Genomic DNA, 10,883 nt, shown 5'->3' with positions numbered 1-10,883 from the left:
GGATATAGATACTATGGTTGCACGACGGCCCATATTGGATCACAGTGCTGAGCGGCGCCGAATGTTCTTATCAATTCTGACAAAAAGTCGCGTTTTACTAGCGCCCTCTACAACTACTACTAAGTTACTGTAACCAAACCGGGTTACCTAGCCACGGTGGAGCGCTAGTATGTCGCGACTTTTTTTTGTATGGATACTATGTATGTATTTATGTAACTTGATAAGAACATTTGGCGCCGTCATATTATTGTTCGTTGTGCAACCATAGTATCTATATCCGTGGTTTTTACGCATACCTACGCTCAATGCTCTATAGAAGTTCGAGGTCCTCCGCGCGGCATTATAGTAGTGTTGCACGCACGCGTATAAACGTAAAATCGTTAACTTTGGGAAGCTATAACTTCCAAAATAGTCATTTCCGCAAATTTTTTTTTACACCATCATTCTTAACTCGTCAAAACAACCCTTTTCAAAAAAAAAAAATTTTAAAAAATATGGTGCCCGGTAAACTAGACTTATACCAAAAATAATAAACACATTAGTGTAAAATCAATATACTTGTCGCTCCACTCAGTAACTAAATTATCTCTATTTAGATATATTACTGTAGCCTCAGCGAAAAATCGATAACTCCATAATAATGATGGACTTACCTGATTATCTCTTAGTCTAGACATACCTACCTTGTTTTAGGCTAAATTGTTACTAAATGTCACGTTGATACCATTTTTCTCCAACTTTGGTATGAACCATTATGCAAGCCAAAACTCGGTAATTTTTCATGTGACATACCAAGTTTTTGCTTAGTATTTGGATTATAAAATATCTAATATATTGGACTTACCGCATATTTTCTTATTTTATATTGTATATTTTAAAGATGTCTTTTAAGTTTTAATAGGAAATACGCAATTTTTACATCAGAAATCGATGTAAAACCATTAATATTAGCTATGTAGAACAAAAAAAAAAAAAATCAATTTTTACGAAATTTGGAGTTTTCCTGTTTTAACTTAGCACGGCAGGTTTGTGTACAAAATAGGCCATAGGGTGTACATGAAGACCTGAAAAAATGGAATAACTTTTGTTCTTATCGATATTTACTTTGTATTACATCTTTAATATTTTAATACAATACAAATATTACTATTTCATAGCAGTATACAAGATAAAAAAAACTGTTACATTAACAGCGTTTGTGACTCGCAGAGATATGGTCTATGATTACATATGCCTCCACGTTTTTACATTTTTTTCAACATAAATAATAAAGTGTAAACATTAAAATAATAAAATGTTTTACCTTGAGTAAGATTTTCGTTGTCGTGGTTTCTTAAAATCAGATTCGAGTTATTATCGAGTGTTCGAGTAATTCTAGCTGGTAACTCGGACGCAATAATATGCGATCTACACACAAATGCCCCTAAATTGCCTAACCCACGCGCCGCCCAGTTTTTTTACGTAAAGTTTATGGCATACATAATATTAGTAATATGGGCCCGGATTTATATGCTCTAAAAACATTAGAAATATGCATTATAAAATAACAATATTAATTATGCTCTTATTTTATAGATAAATATACCCTATGAAATAAAAAATGTGCAAAAATATTGATTAAAAAAAAAAAAAAATGTTTTTATTTTCATTATTTTGTATATAATATTATGTTTACATAAAATGATACTATATTTTTTTGATTCATTTTTTGTAGTTTCAACATATTGTGATTTCAATCTGAAAAATTAATATTAAAAATATCGTTGCCCTGATTTACGGCGTTTTAAAATATATAAATTCGAATGAATGTTACACAATGTTACTCTGATCACGACAAACACGACTAATGTATGATTCACTAAAACCTACTCAATAACAGATTACTTCTTGTCACGATAGGTCTCAGATAAGATAAGAAAATGACTTCAACAAATTACATGGACTATAAATATAAATATAAATAAGTTATTTTAATTGAAATAAGTAAAATATTACATATTACGCATTTAAAAACCGTATACCTACCTATATGCAATAAAAAATCGTAAAATACAGAAATATGCAGTACGTGTCAAAAAAGGATAAAATATGCAAAATAAAACTTTGTATTTCGGATCTATTAATTACAAATCAAACTTGGAGCTTACCTAGCTATTTTTTAGACTGTTAAAAAAAACATGCAAATGCATATAAATCCGGGCCTCATATGTAAAATCATATTACATAATAATATAATATTCAACAAAATTCGATTATAAAATTATATTGACGACAGTACAATAAACGACAGTATTAACTACAAGTTAAGTAACTCGTTATAGATACCTTTTTTGTTACTAACTTTTAATTTAATAGGTAACTCTTGTATCATGACGTATTGTGTTAACATCAAGTTAATATTTTATGTACAGGCGTATAATATATTAAAATCGAGTTACATTTTTATGTTAACCATTCTTTTGAATATTGTAGTTTGAGATATATTTTTTATGTTAATTTTTATCGTAGCACTTCTGGATGAAATAATTATTGGAATGTCCAAGACTATATTATACAGGGAATTTCAAAAATAGTAAAGTTTATATCAGCATTTAACCATGTTCTCCACATTGAAAACATAGGTTCAGAAAGTAAAGGTATACCCGGTATTTCTTTTCTACATTTATTGATTTTCGATGGTGCTTTTAGGAAAGCTTTTTTTCTAAAATAAACGAAATAAGGTACTTTGTATTTATATTTTAAATATTAAATTTATAACACTCACTACCTATTTGATTAAATATTTTCAGCATTTACAAATTGATTTTTACTTATGATTCTTTATTAAACTAAGTACCTACCTATTTTGATGAATGTAAGCACCTGTCTACAAACTTTAGGCGCACTCCATCACAGTTTAGCCACACAATCACAATAGCCTTATTTGACCAACGCCTACCTACTCTGTTCGTATAGCTTACGAATTTGTGTATTGATCGGGTTATCAAGTGCTATAGTTATTCGTCGAACATTTTATAAATGTCTTAACCTCGAGGTCATGTGATATAATTGAATATGTATTTCCTAGCATTAATCTATTATTATAGGCAAGTGCACATTTATAAAATCATTGTATAATTTTTACAAAATAACTTAAAAGTAAAAAATTCCCAGTATTTTTCAAACGCTAAAAGAAAAATGAAGAAAATTGAGGATTTTTATGAAAAACTAGTTTTTTGTTGTAACTCAAAAACAAATTACCAGCTACCGTAGATACAAAAAATTTTTACAAAATTTGTACATGAAAATTTTCCATAAAATATTTCCAAAACATTTTGACTTTTATTAAATAGCAAATTTATAGGCATGAGAAATTTAAAATTTTTTTTTATTTTGTTTTCAGTTATTGCCAATGAATAATTTTTTGCGAGGTCAAAAACTTGAAATACCTACAAGATTTTTTTGAAATTGTTTTTAGTATTTAAAAAAAAGTTGAGTATAATACCACAATAACTTCTAAAGTATAATAATATTATATTCTATTAATAAAAGAATAATAATTCAACTTAACTTAATTATCGTATTAGTAATAACAATAATTATATAAAATATTCTAGACTGTGGAGTATAGGCTCACTAACCGTTTGGAATAGTTTTTCTACTGATTTTTTTTTTAAAACAGCTTTTTTCACCTCATTAAAGTTATAATATTATATCCCGAAGTCTCTGATTTTCTGTTTTTACGCATAGACTTAATACGTTGCACCAATTTGTTTGTAAGATATTACGCATTTTACCGAGATAAGAAGAGCACATAATATTTTATTAAACAGTTTTTACTAAAAAAAGTAATATTTTTAGTATTATGTTTTTGAATAATATAGACCATATTAATTAATATAATTTTATAAATATAATTATATATTTTAAAGTGAGTTATGAGTAATTTAAGATGCATAAAAAATTTTAAATTTTAAAATACTCATACCTCGCATTAAAATTAAAATATACTAAACAGCATATGAGGTTGCCTCGATAATAATCTTAACTTTAAGATGTTATAAGAGGTCAATTCACTCTAATTCTTAAATCAACGGAGCTACACGTCTTCTGCTGAGCGTAAAATTTGCTATGTCGCGCACTTGTAAGACGGAGACAACACATGCGGGTATCACGTCCTCTTAATAAAAGAACATTTAGTTTATGCTTTGGATAATAAATTTATTAATTCAAGTAGTATATGAGCCCTTTTATTACATAGTAGTCATTACACAAACACATCACAAATCAATACTTTTCATAGTCATCACAAAAATATCATAAATCAATATGTACTATAATTATCACAAAAGGTTCACAAAAAAAAGATGAGAAAAACATCACGATGCGCTACCTTATCATAATTAATGTAAAAACATCATAAAATAGACTTACCAAAAGTAACCAAAAACAATTTTAAAACAAAGTGCGAAAAAAGTTCACAATTTATATTTAGCCTTAAAGAGTTGAGTGAAAAGGAATCATTAAACTCAAACGTGAGAAATGAAATATATGTAAATTGTAATAATAGTTAATTTAATAGAAATAAGGTTTAACCATATACAAAGATAAATTGGTTATCTAATGTAGAAATTCCTAAATCAAAGGGTGGAAAACAGAAATCTTAAACGAAAATAATGAATAAAGATATTTTTAAATTCATATTGTTTAGAGTAGTTGGAAGTATGATTCGTCTTTTTTCTTACGTAGTTGAATAAATATATATATATATATATATTTTAGAATTACCAAAAAGAAATAAGACGCAATTTTTCAGATTTATGATTGAAAATTAATATCAAAAAACGTAATGGAATAATAGTATATCTATTTGAATTGCGTTGTTAAGGAGATTTTTTGGAGGATACACTAAAACAAGTAACAAATTCCTACTCGAGGGATTTTTTGACAAGGACGGATGATAATTCTAAAAAAACTACATGGTTAATTATATTTTTTGGATATTATAAAATAATAATCTTGAATATGAGAAAAATCAAAGAATTTATATTCAACATTTTAAAAGAAACGATTTGCACTTACAAGCGTTAGAAGTTTTCAATTTTTATAAACTACGTCTTTTTATGAAGTATAAACCAAAGTAAGTGAATATTTTAAATTTTGTTTTAATTTTTAAATAAATATATTTTAGTTATTCCATTACCTAATACAGTATAATAAAAAAAATAATGTTTTATATAAAAAAGATTATCTATTAAGTATATTTCAATCACTATGTGATTGTTATACGATTTCAAATCATAAAACATTATCTGAAGATTTCATTAGAGAATTTTCAGATAAAGTTTATTGGCGTAATATATCTTGGAACCAAAAATTATTTGAAAATTTTATTCGAAAATTTCAAGATAAAGTTGACTTTCATAGAATATCTTGGAACCAAATATTATCTGAACATTTTATTAGAGCATTTAAAGATAAAGTTGATTTTACGTTAATATCCTATAGTCAAATATTATCAGACAATTTTATAAGAGAATTTAAAGATAAACTCCATTGGGAATATATTTCTCGTTATCAATCACTTGGTGAATCTTTCATTAGGGAATTTCAAAATAAAGTTCATTGGTATAAATTCATTATCTAAAATAACAGTTACATTTTCACCATATTTATTTTTGATAAATTCAAAGAGGATGTTTTGGTATTTGTTTCTGATTTCCAATTCGCTAACTTTAAAAATTTTAAATAGTTATACTCTTATCTATTTAAAACTTATTAAAAGTTTTTTAATGTTTTAATATTTATAATTTTATTTGTTTATTTGTTTATTTATTTAAATATATTTTATTCTGAAATTTTGTATCACTTAAGCTGTCGACCAGTTTTGAGTTGTTGAAAAATGTTGAGTAGTTGAATCAATGTCATACATTTTCCATACTGATCTTAAAATGTCCAAAACCAATGATGCTTGAAAAATTAGAGGCATAATCTACCAAAACTTGTAAAATATATTAGTGAATAAAATAACATTAATTACAGTTCAATTATTAACTCGATACTAAAAAATATTAAATAAATAAAATAATTTATAAAAAAGTTTTTGAAAATTCAATTTTAAAAATGTAGTATTAAAATTGAATTCATAGAATTTTATTGCTGGTATTATGTGATACAAACCAGATTTGTTCGTTGGATTCCAGACTCCGTTTAAGTTGTTTTTAGCTGAAAAATAAACTTATTATACAATTAGTGAAATGTATGTATTATAATATTAAAAAATTCAAGACGAATATTCCTGTCCGTATGCCACTCAATATATTATAACGTAAATAAAATGGAAAATAATTTTAAATACAAACGAGAGTAATTTAAAATTTTTAAAATTTAGCGAATTGAAAATCGGAAAAAACTACCAAAACATCTTCTTTCGAATTTATCAAAACTAGATTTATGCAAAATTAACTATTATTTTAGATAATAAATTTAAGATAGTTCTACCCGATAGACTTGCTAAATTATCAAAAAAAAATATTCAAGATCTTAACTTTAATTAGATCTTAATTACTTTTTTACTTACAATGTGATAGAAATACTGACAAATAATCATTATTCATAACAGTCAAATTTGAAAACAATTTTGGTATTTAGGGAATTAATGAATTATTTTTAGAACAATTTTATTATATCTTTTTTCTCCTAAAATCTGTACTGGAAATAAAACTTAATCGCCTCCATCGCGGATATACCTATGGTGAGTTTGTAAATAATTTCCTATCAAATATTAACAATCATCACAATTTATATACCAATGAACTTTATTTTAAAAATCCCTAGTAAAAGATTCAGTAAGTGTTTGATAACAAGAAATATTTCCCAATGGATTTAATCTTTAAATTCTCTAATAAAATTGTCTAATAATATTTGATATAGGATATTAACACAAAATCAACTTAATCTTTAAATTCTCTAATAGAATTCTATTACCTATACCTACTTTAGGTTTCAAAAAGAAAAATTATAACTTAAGTACATGCACACCGTACAGATCGCTAAATGTGAAAGACAGAATAATGCGTGGTATGGCCTCGTTGATCGACATTTCTGTTCCTTAATCGTAATTTTATTGGCTTGATAAAATATAAAAAATTAGGGCATTTCTGCGTGACTGTATCTTAAGACTGTATCTATAAATGTTCAGATAATATTTGGTCTCAAGGTGTTATATGAAAATCAACTTTATCTTAAAATTCTCTAATAAAATTTTCAAATAATTTTTGATTCTAAGATATATTACAACAATAAACTTTATCTGAAAATTCTCTAATGAAATCTTCAGATAATGTCTTATGATTTAAAATCTTATACTAATCATACCATGATTGAAATTTACACTAAGTATATATAGTCTTTTTTAAATAAAATATTAGTTTTGTAGTATAATGAGGTCAAGAAAAAATTTAAATACATTTATATAAAAATGAAATCAAAATTTAAAATATTAAATCACATTGGTTTATACATCATAAAATATCGTAGTTTATAAAAATTAAAAGCTTCTAATGCTTGTAAGAGCAAATCGTTTCTTTTAAATTATTCAATATAAATTCATTGATTTTTCTAATATTCAAGATTATTATTTTATATATCCAAGAAATATAATTAACCTTGTAATTTTTTTATTATCGTCATCCATCCTTGTCAAAAGGTCCCTTGAGTATTAATTTACTATTTGTTTTATAGTAGCCTCCGAAAAATTGCCTATGATTACGTTTTTAAATTTTTTTTTAATTGTTTTCAACTAATATTATATTTCCATTATTATCTATGTTTTTATACATGTTACAAAATTATTTTATAATAATTTATTAAAATATAATATATTATGTAAAAAATTATGGTTTATATTTGATAAAATTTATTTAGTAATTTATGTAATCTATAATTTTCGAGCGGAGAGAAAAATTGTTTTGTGTATCTTTAGTATTTAGAATACCACACATAGTCTGTTATTTATTTTTCCCAGGGCCCCAAAAATCCTAGATCCTTACCGTCCCTGAATTCTATAGTCAATAGACTCAAGGAAAAAGTCCAAGAAATAAACGAGCTTAATAACTCTGATATCATAGACGATTTTAAATTTTCTAACGAGTACACAAAATTATCTTGTTCTGAGTGTCAAGGGATAAAAAAATTAAGCAGGTTAAAAAGAAAACTTCTAAAATAATTTATGGAGTAAATAAAATAACATTATTGAATTATCCCGAGGAAACATGTGTGTAAGTAATTGTAAACAAATATTAATAAAATATTTTTTTTTCTTTAGTAGAGAAAAATATATTATTTATGTATCGTCTTATAATTAAAAGATAACAATTTAAAAAGATATTAATTATTATAGTGAGTATGTAATTATATTTTTATAAAAATATTATAATAATAAATAAATAATTATAATTTTATTAAAACAACTTTGTCGAAAACAGTTAGTAATCCTTGGATTACAAAAGGAATTGTTGCTTCTATATAAATTCGTAACAAATTAATTATAAAAAAACAATCTTTGGGATTAATTTACAAATCAAAAAACACTATATAAAAATCGTCCGTGAAAATTACTATATAAAACAAATTAATATTGTCAACAAAAAAAATCCCAAAATACAATGGGAAGGTTATGCTCCGTAATTATTTGAAAATTAATAAAAAGAAAACTGTTCTCGACATTGGTTGCAACCTATTAAATAATCATTATGTAAATGTAGGTCTTAATCTTCCTTCTAAAATACCTTTTACGAATACCAAAACCAAAAGCAATTTTTTTTGTTAATTCTATTTATTTCGAACCTATTACACCTGTTGAAATTATAAATAATATTAATTCGCTTCAAAATAATATTGCTCAAGGTTCAGATAAAGTTAGTGTGGAGTTCTTAAAATTCTATAATCTCTGACCCTTTAGCATGTATGTTTAATTTGTTTGTTGAAAATAATTATTTCCTGAGTCAATTTAAACACGCCGATATTATTTCTATATATAAAAATGTTTGAAGCAAGTTAGATCCGAATAATTATAGACCAATTTCATTAATATCTAAAATTGCTAAAGTTTTTAAAAAATGTATCTATATGAGAATAATAAATTTCTTAAATAAAATAATATTCTTTCTAGTTCACAGTTTGGTTTTCGAGAAAAGAAATGCACAGAAGACGCAATATCTAAATTAATCTCACACATAAAAACTGAAAAAAAATATAAGTTTGTTGTTTTTTAGATCTAAAAGAGGCTTTTGATACTGTCGATCACGAAATATTACTATTAAAATTGCATAATATGGGAATAAGAGGACTTGCTCACAATTTACTTAAATCTTATTTAGAAAATCGAATGTGTTGCACAACATTTTTTGTGTATCTTTAGTATTTAGAAGACCACACGTCATAGACTGTTATTTATTTTGCCCAGGGCCCCGCAAATCCTAGCACCGTCCCTGACTGGACTTCTATAGTCAATAGACTCAAGGAAAAAGCCCAAGAAATAAACGAGCTTAATAACTCTGATATCATAGACGATTTTAAATTTTCTAAGGAGTACACTAAATTATCTTATTCTTTAATATTCTTATAATATATTATATTCTCTATTCTAATATCTTAGGAATCTCTAAAATAATTTATCGAGTAAATAAAATAACATTATCGAATTATCCCGATGAAAAATTTTGAAAATGAATAAACAAATTAGATAATGAAAAGTAGTTAAATAGCATTATTTAAATTTAAATTAAAAATTAACTTTAGCACAAATCCGATGCCCGTTTCGTTGGTTGTTGAAATCCATTTAAGTTGTTTTTAGCTTTATTTTTGCTTAAATTTTCCAGATGTGTGACTATAGAGTTCTAATATTATTAGTCACATAATATTTAGAAAATGTATAAAAGATAGGAACACGTATTGTTGTATTACCTATTGTGTATTAATTTTAATAGTGTTGCATTATTAAAATACAATCAATGGTTACTATTAAATTTAATATATATAATTTTGCTGTAGATATACATTTTATCTAATACGTGGCCTAGATTTGTTTCATTGGATGTTGAAATCTGATTTAACTGATCATAGCTGAAAAAAACACAAAACTCAGAATATGATTAGTAAAAATAAACAATATAATTTATAATATTCTATAGTTTAAATTGTTTGAATAAATATTTTAAACGCTGTGTTATATAATAATATTACAAAAAATAATAATAAATAAAATGGAGAACCTTAAATTACCCACTTAAGATAAATAGATATATCATTCTATTTTTTATTGAAAATATGGAATATTCTTAAACATTACATAATATCGAATTATTGGAAATCGTTGGAAATGACACACTTAGATTAAATACAGAATTAAATAATAAATTGGATTTGTTCCAGATTACACATAGCAAAAATAAGGAAATATTAATTTTATAATTCTAATTATGTTGCATTATTAAAATTAAATTATAAAAAAATGTAATTGTAAATAATTTATTATTATAGGTAGTACAAGTTTATTTTGTTGGTTGTTGAACTCTGTATGAGTTGTTTTTTAGGTGAAAAATAATACTTAGTATATGATTAGTAAAATTTGAGATATTACAATATTGCAAAATCATAAAAACCTAAGATAAATATTCATTCCCATGTACCGCTCAATAAAAATCATATAAAAAACAATTATTTTATACGAATAAACAAATAATATGGAGAACCTTAAAACACTTTTTGAGTAAGAACTAAAATAATTTAAAATTTGTAAATTGGGAAAAAATATCAAGCTTCTTCTTTTAAATTAAGTAAGAGTGCAGGACTAAAAAAGTTGAAAAAATTGTTATTTTAGATCATCCATTTAAATTAATGTA

General features: G+C 24.9%; 1 non-coding gene across 1 annotated transcript; it reads right to left on the bottom strand.

The window, feature by feature from the left end:
* Positions 1 to 7,278: 7,278 nt before the first annotated feature.
* Mir3056 (microRNA mir-3056) lies at positions 7,279 to 7,329 on the bottom strand. Its single transcript, NR_040240.1, has one exon. It is a non-coding gene; the product is annotated as a microRNA mir-3056 (primary transcript).
* Positions 7,330 to 10,883: the final 3,554 nt, after the last annotated feature.

The sequence above is a fragment of the Acyrthosiphon pisum genome, chromosome A2, assembly GCF_005508785.2.
Source record: "Acyrthosiphon pisum isolate AL4f chromosome A2, pea_aphid_22Mar2018_4r6ur, whole genome shotgun sequence".
Lineage (NCBI taxonomy): Eukaryota > Metazoa > Arthropoda > Insecta > Hemiptera > Aphididae > Acyrthosiphon > Acyrthosiphon pisum.
The sequence above is the reverse complement of the archived record's forward strand: the minus strand, read 5'-3'. Positions and strand labels throughout refer to the sequence as shown.